Raw genomic sequence first — 12966 nt, 5'->3', positions numbered from 1 at the left:
TTCATGCAAACATGTCGGATTCCACATAAACATGCCGGATTTCATATAAACACGACGGATTTCATTGGCTTTGAAAGCATAATTAATACCTAATCTAAATGGTCACCGACGCCCGTTCCTCATGTGCGATCATGAGCCCCGACAACTGAAGATTTGCTTTCTCCAGTTCCGCCCCGGCGCTCTCCAGCTCCGCCTCTGGAGACCCGGGAAGTGAAGCTGTCCGCCTCCACGTCGCCGCCAAGCGACTAATCGGTCGCTGATGCTCAGCCCACCAAGCTTGGCGTCGACGGGAGGGGAGGAGTGGTGGCCTTCTTGGGACCTAAGCGGCGGCGACCTACCGTGCACAACTATTCCTCACTACCGGCGACACCCACGGACGTGTCTGCTTCGTGGTCGTGGTGATAGAGCGCGGCCTTGGCGGAGCCAGCGATGTCATCCTCGTCGTCGGTCTCGCCGAACACTGCCTCGCCCGCCTCGTCGCCGCACTCCTTGTAGGCGGCCGTCACCTCCGCCACCCGCTGGCGCTACCGCCAGCGTGCGAGGCGGATCTCTTGGCCGGTGCGCTAGGAGACGAGCAACGCTACTTGTTCCGCCAGGTCCGCATCCGACGCGATCGCCCTGCCAACGGAAAGCTGCTCCTCCGCCTGTAGGTGCTCCTGGAGGAGTTGGTGGTTGTAGGCGGCGTCGGCCTGTGACTCCTGCACCATGTCCATGTAATGGGCACGAGCCACGCTGATGGACATGGTGTGTAATGCAACGGCGAGGGTGGCGCAGAGGAGGAGGGTGACGCTGGCTCTTCGTCGACCGCATCCTCCATTTGGGACGCTGTCGTCCTCCGGCTACCTGCCGGTCAGCCAGCCGGCTACAATGGCGGCCAACTCCTTCTTCTGGTTCAACGTTAGCCCATCCCAGAGAGCTTTGGCAGGGAAGGAATCCAGGTGGAAGTGGTGCGGAGAGGGAACGGCGGCGATGACCGCGACTATGGCCGGGCCAGCAGTTTATATAGCATTGATGGGCGGCAGAGGGACGGAAGCGTGGCGTCAGAGTAGATGCCTCGGCAACCGCGTGTCATTTATGTGGGCAGCAAACTGACTGACGAACGACCGTCGTGTCGTTTGAACGTGCAATAGTCGCCTGCACCGGGAAGCGATGGGTCGGCGCTCTCTTGGCCGACGCGTCGCTTCAATGTCGGCGCCAGTGAGTGACGTGTCCGCTCTAGCTGGACATGAATGCGGAAATTGACACTTTGAAGTGGCGCTGACCGTTCTGTGTGCGGGGACAAGGTAGGGTGTTTGGGTGGGCCAGGGGATCAGAAGCAGGTTTGGTTGTTGTCCGTACGTCCATAGTTTGTCTCTGATATGCGAGAGAAAGTACGTTCAAACCACGTATATGATCGTGTTGTATGACTTTCGCGGTCCGCACAGATATGGATGGTTTGATAGTCCGCGGTGAAGATGCCCTTAATTAATAAAATAGTTGATGAGACAAACATGACGATTGCATCTTACATTTAAAATTAATAAAATAGTTGATGAGACAAACATGATGATTGCATCTTACATTTAGAGGATACTAGCAATTAACCCCTAATTTCTTCGCCGATTAATGAAGAAAGCCCTATTCTAAATTCGTCATCGTCCTCTTCGAGGCAATACATGTATTCCTCGATCTGAGCAACCATGTGATTGGGCCACGGGCACGGGTTGAGTTTCACGACCCTCGCAAAGCGCTTCTTCCACTCCTTGTCCTGGTCGTAGGTGTGGAGTCTGCCTGCCCGCCGGTACTCATCCACCACCTCCTCCTCCTCCATGGCGTTGTACCGCCTCGCCTCCGCGAGCAGCGCCCAGCTACAAGCCGAATGCGCCGCTGTGTACTGTTTCGGAGCCCTGGCCTCTCCCTCGTGCTGCTCTTTCGCGTCGCCGGCCGCCGTCATCGCGGCGGGGCTGCTCGTTCCGCCGCCTTTCTTCATGCCTCCCCGGCCTTCTTCTCTACCGAACGTACGCGTTGAGCGTGTACTGCAATGGATTAATCTTCTGTTTGTTTCCGAAATCCCCGGCCGGCTGCGCACCGCTCGGCTGCATTTATAGATGGTTTGTAGGCCGCCCCTCGATGGATACCATGACGAGTCGGATTGAGATTTGGATAGTGTTTTTTTTTGGGGGGCTGACCACGCCCGCCACGGTATTTGCTATCTCCATAGTAACAAACATAACACGTGACTAGAATTAGAGAAGTTTGATTAACTCACACCTTACTTTGTGCCTTTTCTTCCACGGGCGAAGGCCACTATACTTGAGTTTTTTTTAACACAGTACAGATGCAAGCGTTAATATGTACGCACATACACTCATCTTTATGAACGCACGCACGCACACCCTACAAGCACCTTCGAGAGACTGAGCTGTCATCATAGACCTCTCGTCGTTGACGGGAACGTCTCCTTCCACTAAAAGCGCATCGTCGAAAATACTTAAATAAATACAGGAATAATATGAACACCGAGACTTGAACCCTGATGGACTAGGAATACCATTGTCCCTCTAACCATCCAACCACATGTTGGTTCGTCTATACTTGAGTTATCCAATGCTTACAAGGCCCCGAAAATATAAAGGTGACTATGCATGTATGAAGGTTCGTTAGAAATGACATCCAAGGTATTTCTTAAGGAAGAAAGTACAATACGATTTTATGATTCCTCAAATAGTGTTCTTGAACATAGCTTACTGTTCAGGCGGCCGGGGCAGTGATGATAGAATGGTGCAACAAGAAGAATGGAGGTAATTTGAGCATGAAGGATACACGGGCAATTTTAATCCTCGTAATATGGGAACTATAGAAGCACTGAAACACGATTGTGTTCTATGGAGAAACCCCCCCAACAACAAAGGTTGTCGGCTCTGTTGTGACCGACGGGAGAACATGGAGAAAGGCAGGCCTTCTGAAGGCCGGTGTGGACGCCTTCTTTGTGGCGCTTGAGGTAGGAGTTAGCGAGACAGGTTACAATAGGTGCAGCGTTTGTTAAAAGAGAGAGAGAGGGATTTGGTGGAATAGTTCATTTTATTGCTTGAGCCTCGTGGGCATGTATATATGAGTACATGATCTATTTGAAGTATAAAACAAGCCAGAACAAATCCTAGCTCGTCTTTCCTAATAATCAATATACTCAACATCCCCCGCAGTCACAACGATAGCGATGCAGATGGTGAGACTGGAGAAGAATCCGAAGGCAAGCCAACGGACACCCCCCCCCCCCAGTCGTAATGGTCGACGCATCGCGAAAGTCATGGCTGGAGTAGAAACCGACGAGGTTGCTCAAGCAAGGCGGTAGCCCTTTGTGTCGTTTGTCAAAGTAGCCGAGAGCGTATGGTGATGTAGCCGTGGTCGAGGTGGCCATGTGAAGAATGTCGTGGTCGATGTCGGGCCGGGGTGGCCGGTGTCCAAGAAGTTGCCATGCAGCCACGGGCGCAAGGAGGCGCCGAGTTAGCATGGGCGCAGTGGTGTCGAAGTAGGGGTGCGCCGGAGAAAAGACGGTGTTGACGAGGTGTCGTGTCGGGTGTGCCAAGCCCGAGGACATGTCATGGACGAAGGCACGCATCGGTGTTGCCAGCACCGGGCATGCGTAGATGGATGAAGAAGAAGTTGACGAAGCGCCGCACCAGGCTTGCCAGGCCCGGGACACGTCGTGGACGAAGGCACGCATCGGTGTTGCCAGCACTGGGCATGCGTAGATGAGGGACCTGCATGAGCTGTACGCCATGTCGGAGAAGTCGGACGGGCCAACAGAGAAGAACTCAACGACGGTTGCGGCGCCAATCGGCGTGAGGCCGATGTCGCCCGCGGTTGTCGGAGTAGATGAAGTGGTCGGGGTAGATGACGGCGACGCTGGCAACGGGCTGGTGCTGGACGAAGACGAAGGAGGCGGACGAGCGGCGGCGGCTACGTGGGTAGCGGCGGCGGCAGCCAAAGAGAAGCGGCGACAGCGGCCTGATGACGGTGGCGGCTAGGTTAGGAGTGCAGTGGCGGTGCTCGAAGTAGGCGAAGAACCCTGTAAGAGTGACGAAGACCGGCGCGGACGGTGGTGTTCCCACGCCAAGGGAGACGGCGCGGCTAATACGTCTCCAACATATCTACTTTTCCAAACACTTTTGCCCTTATTTTGGACTCTAACTTGCATGATTTGAATGGAACTAACCCGGACTGACGCTGTTTTCAGGAGAACTGCCATGGTGTTATTTTTGTGTACAAATAAAAATTCTCGGAATGACCTGAAAATCCACGGAGACATGTTTTGGAATTAATGAAAAATACTGGCGAAAGAATCAGCATCAGGGGGCTCACACCTTGTCCACGAGGGTGCAGGGCGCCCCCCTGGGCGTGCCCCCTGCCTCGTGGGCCCCCCTGGGACTCCACCGACCTCAACCCCAACTCCATATATTCACTTTCGGGGAGAAAAAAAATCATAGAGAAGGATTCATCGTGTTTTACGATACGGAGCCGCGGCCAAGCTATGATCTTCCTCGGGAGGGCTGATCTGGAGTCCGTTCGGGGCTCCGGAGAGGGGAATCCATTGCCATCGTCATCATCAACCATCCTCCATCACCAATTTCATGATGCTCATCGCCGTGCGTGAGTAATCTCATCGTAGGCTTGCTGGATGATGATGGGTTGGATGAGATTTACCAAGTAATCGAGTTAGTTTTGTTATGGTTTGATCCCTTGTATCCATTATGGTCTAAGATTGATGTTGCTATGACTTTGCTATGCTTAATGCTTGTCACTAGGGCCCGAGTGCCATGATTTCAGATCTAAACCTATTATGTTTTCATGAATACATGTGAGTTCTTGATCCTATCTTGCAAGTCAATAGTCACCTACTATGTGTTATGATCTAGCAACCCCGAAGTGACAAAAATCGGGAGCACTCCCGGTGATGACCATAGTTTGAGGAGTTCATGTATTCACTAAGTGTTAATGCTTTGGTCCGGTACTCTATTAAAAGGAGGCCTTAATATCCCTTAGTTTCTAATAGGACTCCGCTGCCATGGGAGGGTAGGACAAAAGATGTCATGCAAGTTCTTTTCCATAAGCACGCATGACTATATTCGGAATACATGTCTACATTACATTGATGAACTGGAGCTAGTTCTGTGTCACCCTATGTTATAACTGTTGCATGAGGAATCGCATCCGACATAATTATCCATCATTGATCCATTTCCTATGAGCTTTTCACATATTGATCTTTGCTTAGTTACTTTTCCGTTGCCACTGTTACGATAACTACTACTGTTACTTTTGCCACCGTTATCGTTACTTCCATACTACTTTGCTGCAGATATTAAGTCTTTCAGGTGCGGTTGAATTGAAAACTCAACTGTTAATACTTGAGAATATTCTTTGGCTCCCCTTGTGTGGAATCAATAAATTTGGGTTGAATACTCTACCCTCGAAAACTGTTGCGATCCGCTATACTTGTGGGTTATTAAGACTATTTTCTGGCGCCGTTGTCGGGGAACATAGCTCTATTCTTTGAGTCACTTGGAATTTATATCTGTTGATCACTATGAGGAACTTGAAAGATGAAAGAACCAAGATTTTTCCCTCAACTACGAGGGGAGGTAAGGAACTGCCATCTAGCTCTGCACTTGATTCACCTTCTATTTTGAGTAAACTTGCGACACCTACACCTGTTATTGATTCTGATATGTTGCATGTTATTGATGATGCCACTTCTGCTATGCATGATGCTTATGATGAAACTACTTCTATGCTTGATAATACCGTGCCATTAGGTGAATTTCTTGATGAACAACCTGCCAGGGTTAGAGAAAATGAAATTATTGAAACAGATAATATTGATGAAGATTCTTCCCCTAGATATGAATTGCCTGATGTGCTTGATGGTCATGTTATGGATGAAGAAACTGCTAGAGACCTTTTTGCTTGCAAAGATAGATATGATCTTAAGAAACTATTAGCTAAGCTGAAAGAGAAGTCTTTGAATGCTAGAATGAAACATGACCCTGCTTTTGCTACTTCACCTATCTGTATTTCTGATAAGGATTATGATTTCTCTGCCGATCCTGAGTTAATTACTTTGGTTAAATCTGATCCTTTTTATGGCTATGAATCTGAAACTGTTGTGGCACATCTTACTAAATTGAATGATATAGCCACCCTATTCATTCATGAGGAAAAAATTCGTTACTACTATATCCTTAAGTTATTTTCGTTCTCATTAAAGGGTGATGCTAAAACATGGTTTAATTCTCTTGCTCCTGGTTGTGTGCATAGTCCCCAGGATATGATTTATTACTTCTCTACTAAATATTTCCCCGCTCATAAGAAACAAGCTATCTTAAGGGAAATATATAATGTTGTGCAAATTTAAGAAGAGAGTCTCCCACAAGCTTGGGGGAGGCTTCTCTGATTACTTAATGCTTTGCCTGATCATCCTCTCAAGAAAAATGAAATACCTGATATCTTTTATAATGGACTAACCGATGCTTCCACAGACCACCTGGATAGTTGTGATGGTTGTGTTTTCAGGGAAAGAACTGTTGAGCAAGCTGAATTGCTATTGAATAATATATTGAGTAATGATAATGATTGGACACTTCCTGAACCAACTCCTAAGCCAACTCCGAAGAAAAGGGGTATTCTATTCCTCAGTCCTGAAGATATGGAAGAGGCAAAGAAATCTATGAAAAAAAGGGTATTAAAGCTGAAGATGTTAAGAATTTACCACCTATTGAAGAAATACATGGTCTTAATAACCCGACACAGGTAGTAAAGGTAAATTCTCTCTATAGATTTGATGAAGGTGATATTCCTCGTAATAAGTCTGCTAGCCAATGCTTGGATGAGTTTGATAATTTTATTGTTAAACAAGAAAACTTCAATGCTTATGTTGGTAGACAATTGAAACGTAATGCTTATATGGTTGAACACTTGAGTGTTTATATGTCTAGAGTTAAAGGTGGCCTTAAACTTATTAGTAAACATGCTTCTATGGTTACCACTCAGGTAGAACAAGTGCTTAAAGCACAAGATGATTTGCTTAATGAATTAAATAATAAGAAAAATGATAATGTTGTTAGAGTTATGACTAGAGGGGGTAAAATGACTCAGGAAACTTTGTTTCTTGAGGGCCACCCTAAGAGAGTTGAGCAAGATTCTCAGAGAACTAATGTCGATGCACCTAGTCCTTCTAAGAAGAAGAAAAAGAAAAATGATAGGAATTTGCATGCTTCTAGTGAACCTGTCGTTGACACACCTGATAATCCCAATGATATTTCTATTTCTGATGCTGAAACGCAATCTGGTAATGAACATGAACCTAGTGAAAATGATGATGTTCATGTTGATGCTCAGCCTAGCAATAACAATGATATAGAGATTGAACCTGTTGTTGATCTTGATAACCCACAATCAAAGAACCAACGTTATGATAAGAGAGACTTCGTTGCTGGAAGCACAGTAAAGAAAGAGAACCATGGGTTTAGAAACCCATGTCTTTTCATCCTAAACCATCCAAGAAAAAGGGCGATGAGGATTTTGAGCGCTTTGCTGAAATGATTAGACCTATCTTTTTGCGTATGCGTTTAACTGATATGCTTAAAATAAATCCTTATGCTAAGTATATGAAAGATATTGTTACAAATAAAAGAAAGATACCGGAAGCTGAAATTTCCACCATGCTTGCCAATTATACTTTTAAAGGTGGAATACCAAAGAAACTAGGAGATCCCGGAGTACCAACTATACCATGCTCCATTAAAAGAAACTATGTTAAAATTGTTTTATATGATTTTGGAGCCAGTGTTAGTGTTATGCCTCTCTATTTATATCGTAGAATTGATTTGAATAAGTTGACACTTACTGAAATATCTTTGCAAATGACCGATAAATCAACTGCTATACTTGTCGGTATCTGTGACGATGTGCCTGTTGTGGTTGTAAACGTTACTATTTTAACGGACTTTGTTATTCTTGATATTCCCGAGGACGATAGTATGTCGATTATCCTTGGTAGACCCTTTTTGAATACTGCAGGGGCTGTTATTGATTGCAACAAAGGCAATGTCACTTTTCATGTTAATGGTAATGAGCATATGGTACACTTTCCAAGGAAACAATCTCAAGTCCACAGTATCAATTCTATTGGAAAAATTTCAACGATTACTATTGGAGGTTTCGAATTCCCTCTTCCTACTGTAAAGAAGAAATATGATATTCTTATTGTTGGGGACATGCATATCCCCGCTGAGGTAACCTAGTGCTATTCGAAAATTCTCCGATTTCATGTTATTCGGAAAGAGTTTGTTAACAAGACTTGATCAACCTTGTTAGTGGATTCCTTTTGATGAGCACGAGATCGATGAAGTTAGAAAGCACAACTCTCTGTACCCTCCTTTTACTTTCTGTTATTTAGATTAAATAAAACAAAAATAGTATTTTCTGTCTATTTTCTGAATTATCCTTGCAATGAAAATACCTCGAAAATAAAAGTTCTCCAAATGTCCTGAAAATGAAATATGATTTTTTGTAGAATATTTAAGAATTTCTGGCACTGAGAAAACACCAAGGGGCCCACCATTTGGCCACAAGGGCACAGGGCGCGCCCACCCCCTCCACTTACTCCAGCACCCACTCACTTCGTCTTCCTGGAGAAAAAAAATCCTCCCATAGCTCAAACTCGTGTTCTAGCTCATTTTGCTGCCATTTTCGATCTCTTTGCTCAAAGCTCCATTCACAAAACTGTTTTGGAGGATTGTTCTTCGGTATGTGACTCCTCCAATGGTCCAATTAGTTTTTGTTCTAGTGATTTATTTATTGCAAATTTTTGCTGCTAAGGTGACCCTGTTCTTGAGCTTGCATGTTAAATTTATATGGTCCAAAGTAGTATTAATGCATGATATAGCCTCTAGGCACCTGTGGGAGTAGTTGCTATCAATCTCGTTGAGTTTGATTCACTTTTATTTTGAGTCACTAAAAAATTTCAGAAATTTTTCAGAGAAAGAAAATGATGAAGAGATTGTTGAGGGGCTCTTCGAGCCGAAGCTCGAAGGATAAGCAGAATGAGGAGAATAAAAAGCCCAAATACAATCTTCCTCACACTGCAGAGGTTCGGCCATGCGAATGGCCTTGTGATGTGTTCTTGAGAGCCGCCGGAATTTCCTATGACTTTTATTACTTGGCTGAGAATGCAGGCCTCACCGACTTCCTCCACGACCAGCGCGAACAGTATCTCCTACCCACTAATATTTTCGTGCAAATTTTTTATTTCCATGCTAAGAAATCACCACCTTCAGTGGAGTTTTTCCTGTTCTACGTTATTTTGCGATATTTGCTAGTAGATGCTTTATTGGTCGCGGGGACGGTCGAAATCTTAGTGCTCCTGATCTTGTCATCTTGCGCCATGCTTTGTTTCATGATACAACTTTCAGCTTAGGCGCTATTGTTGCTAAACGATTATGTCTGAACTGTATAAAGGGCCCCATCTTCGGAGGCATCTTTGCTTCACGCCTCGCTAAACACTTTGAGATACATATTAGGCATTATGAGAAAGAAGAAAAGTTGCTGCCCCTATTTTTCTAGATTATAAGAGTATGGTAGCACATCAATTTATTGTTAAAAATAAGAAGAATATGCTTAAGTATAATTTGATATTTGATTAAACTCACTATGAGACTATTACCTTGCCCGCATCCTCTTTGTTTAACATACTTGTAGGCACGTACCTCATCTTACCCGAGGCCATTTATGCATACTGGAGGCTGACACAAGTCCCAGAACCTAAGCCTGAGCCATCACTTGACCCTTATCGACAGTCTGTTTATCAGTGAGATCCGGAGGAGATCGCCAACTAGTGGCACCCTGAGGACCCTCCTTAGTGTACCGGAGAGAGTAGTTTCGATCCGTGGGCATAGACCAATTTTGGCCAAAATCCTAAGCATGGGGGAGTACGTATTCCTCACCGACATTACATTCATGTTCACACACTCATTCTAGTTTTCGGTGCTCATACTTTTTCATTGTACTATCCATGCTAGTTTATTTTCTTTTCTAAGCCTTCTTCTTGTGTGTTTGAAGAACCTTAAGAAAAACAAAAAATTAGTTGTAGCTTTTAGCTAGTTTACTTTCCATGCCTGTAGTAGTAGTAATTAAAAGAAAACCCAAAAAGATTTCTCGTTCTTCTTTTGCTTGTTGGGAGCTTTCACGTGTAAATAGTTTTATGCCCTTTCTTATTCATTGGGGGTCAAGAGAAGAAGACCATGATGAAAATGTTGAGTGGCTCTCATATGCATTATCGTTGATTTAACCAAGAGCCCATATTACCTTGTCTTCTTCCTTGTATAAAATGCTTGCACATTCCAGCTTAGTCCAATGCACCTGCACTATTATTATTACCCACACCGTTCGGTCGTGCGAGTGAAAGGCAATAATGACGATATATGATGGACTGAATGAGATGAGAGAAGCTGGTATGAACTCTACCTATCTTGTTTTTGTAAATATGATTAGTCCATCGTTCCTGATTCATCCTATTATGAATGAAACATGTTTGCAATGACGATTAGAGATTATAGTTGCCCATGCCATGCTTAATTAGCTAGGAGTTTATAACGGTTTACCTTGCGTGCCAACATGCTATTAAAATGGTTGTGATGTGGTATGATAGGGTGGTATCCTCCTTTGAACGATTCGAGTGGCTTGACTTGGCACATGTTCACGCATGTAGTTGAAACAAAATCAACATAGCCTCCATGATATTTATGTTCATGGTGATTTATATCCTACTCATGCTTGCACTCATTGTTGATTAATCTTAATGCATGTTCATGACTGTTGTCGCTCTCTAGTTGGTCGCTTCCCGGTCTCTTTCTAGCCTTCACTTGTACTAAGCGGGAATACTGCTTGTGCATCCACTTCCATAAACCCCAAAGTTATTCCATATGAGTCCACCATACCTTCCTATATGCGGTATTTACCTGCCGTTCCAAGTAAATTTGTATGTGCCAAACTCTAAACCTTCAAATAAAATTCCATTTTGTATGCTCGAATAGCTCATGTATCAACTAGGACTGGCTATATCTTCCATGCTAGGTGGGTTATTCTCACGATGAGTGGACTCACGAGAAAATGGCCGGTAACTGGGATGACCAGTCCCATGCTCAAATCAAATCAAAATAATTGCAAACAAAATCCCCCAGGATTGTTGTTAGTTGGATGACACCCGTTGTTTCGGACAAGCCATAGGTTGATGTTTGTTGGTGGTGGGGGGAGTATAAACTTTACTATTCTGTTTGGGAACCGCCTATAATGTGTGTAGCATGGAAGATGTCGAGATCTCTTGGTTGTTATGTTGACAATGAAAGTATGCCACTCAAAATATTATTTATCTATGTTTCAAAACTCGAGCTCTGGCACCTCTGCAAATCCCTGCTTCCCTCTGTGAAGGGCCTATCTATTTACTTTTATGTTGAGTCATCACCCTCTTATTAGAAAGCACCAGTTGGAGAGCACCGCTGCCATTCGCATGCATTGCTATTAATTTACATTGAGTATGATTGTGACTGGATCTCTTTTACCATGAATTACAATGTCTAGTCAGTCCTTAATCTTCAGGGGTGCTCTGCATTTTGGTTTTGCGGTCTCAGAAAGGGCTAGCTAGATACCATCTTGTTATATCATGTTATGATTGTTTTGAGAAAGTGTTGTCATCCGAGATTTATTATTATTGCTCGCTAGTTGATTATGCCATTTATATGAGTAAACATGGGACATAAATGTTATTGTGAATATGGTTAGTTCATAATCTTTGCTGAAAGCTTGAATGCTGGCTTTACATATTTGCAACAACAAGATCAAACAGAGCTTGTAAAAGTTTTTCTTTATCACTTTCAGTTTGTCAACTGAATTGCTTGAGGACAAGAAAAGGTTTAAGCTTGGGGGAGTTGATACGTCTCCAACGTATCTACTTTTCCCAACACTTTTGCCCTTGTTTTGGACTCTAACTTGCATGATTTGAATGGAACTAACCCGGACTGACGTTGTTTTCAGCAGAACTGCCATGGTGTTATTTTTGTGCAGAAATAAAAGTTCTCGGAATGACCTGAAAATCCACGGAGACACGTTTTAGAATTAATGAAAAATACTGGCGAAAGAATGAGCATCAGGGGCCCCACACCCTGTCCGCGAGGGTGCAGGGCGCCCCCCTCCCCCTGGGGCGCGCCCCCTGCCTCGTGGGCCCCCTGGGACTCCACCGACCTCAGACCCAACTCCATATATTCACTTTCGGGGAGAAAAAAAATCATAGAGAAGGATTCATCGCGTTTTACGATACGGAGCCGCCGCCAAGCCCTAATCTTCCTCGGGAGGGCTGATCTGGAGTTCGTTCAGGGATCCGGAGAGGGGAATCTGTCACCATCGTCATCATCAACCATCCTCCATCATCAATTTCATGATGCTCACCGCCGTGTGTGAGTAATCTCATCATAGGCTTGCTGGACGATGATGGGTTGGGTGAGATTTACCATGTAATCGAGTTTGTTTTGTTAGGGTTTGATCCCTAGTATCCATTATGTTCTAAGATTGATGTTGCTATGACTTTGCTATGCTTAATGCTTGTCACTAGGGCCCGAGTGCCATGATTTTAGATCTGAACCTATTATGTTTTCATGAATATATGTGAGTTCTTGATCCTATCTTGCAAGTCAAGTCACCTACTATGTGTTATGATCCGGCAACCCCGATGTGACAAAAATTGGGACCACTCCCGGTGATGATCGTAGTTTGAGGAGTTCATGTATTCACTAAGTGTTAATGCTTTGGTCCAGTACTCTATTAAAAGGAGGCCTTAATATCCCTTAGTTTCCAATAGGACCCCGCTGCCACGGGAGGGTAGGACAAAAGATGTCATGCAAGTTCTTTTCCATAAGCACGTATGACTATATTCGG

This window comes from Triticum urartu, chromosome 3A (genome assembly GCF_056163025.1).
Source record: "Triticum urartu cultivar PI428250 chromosome 3A, HENAU_Tu73, whole genome shotgun sequence".
Taxonomy (NCBI): Eukaryota; Viridiplantae; Streptophyta; class Magnoliopsida; order Poales; family Poaceae; genus Triticum; species Triticum urartu.
Note: the sequence above shows the minus strand (reverse complement) of the source record.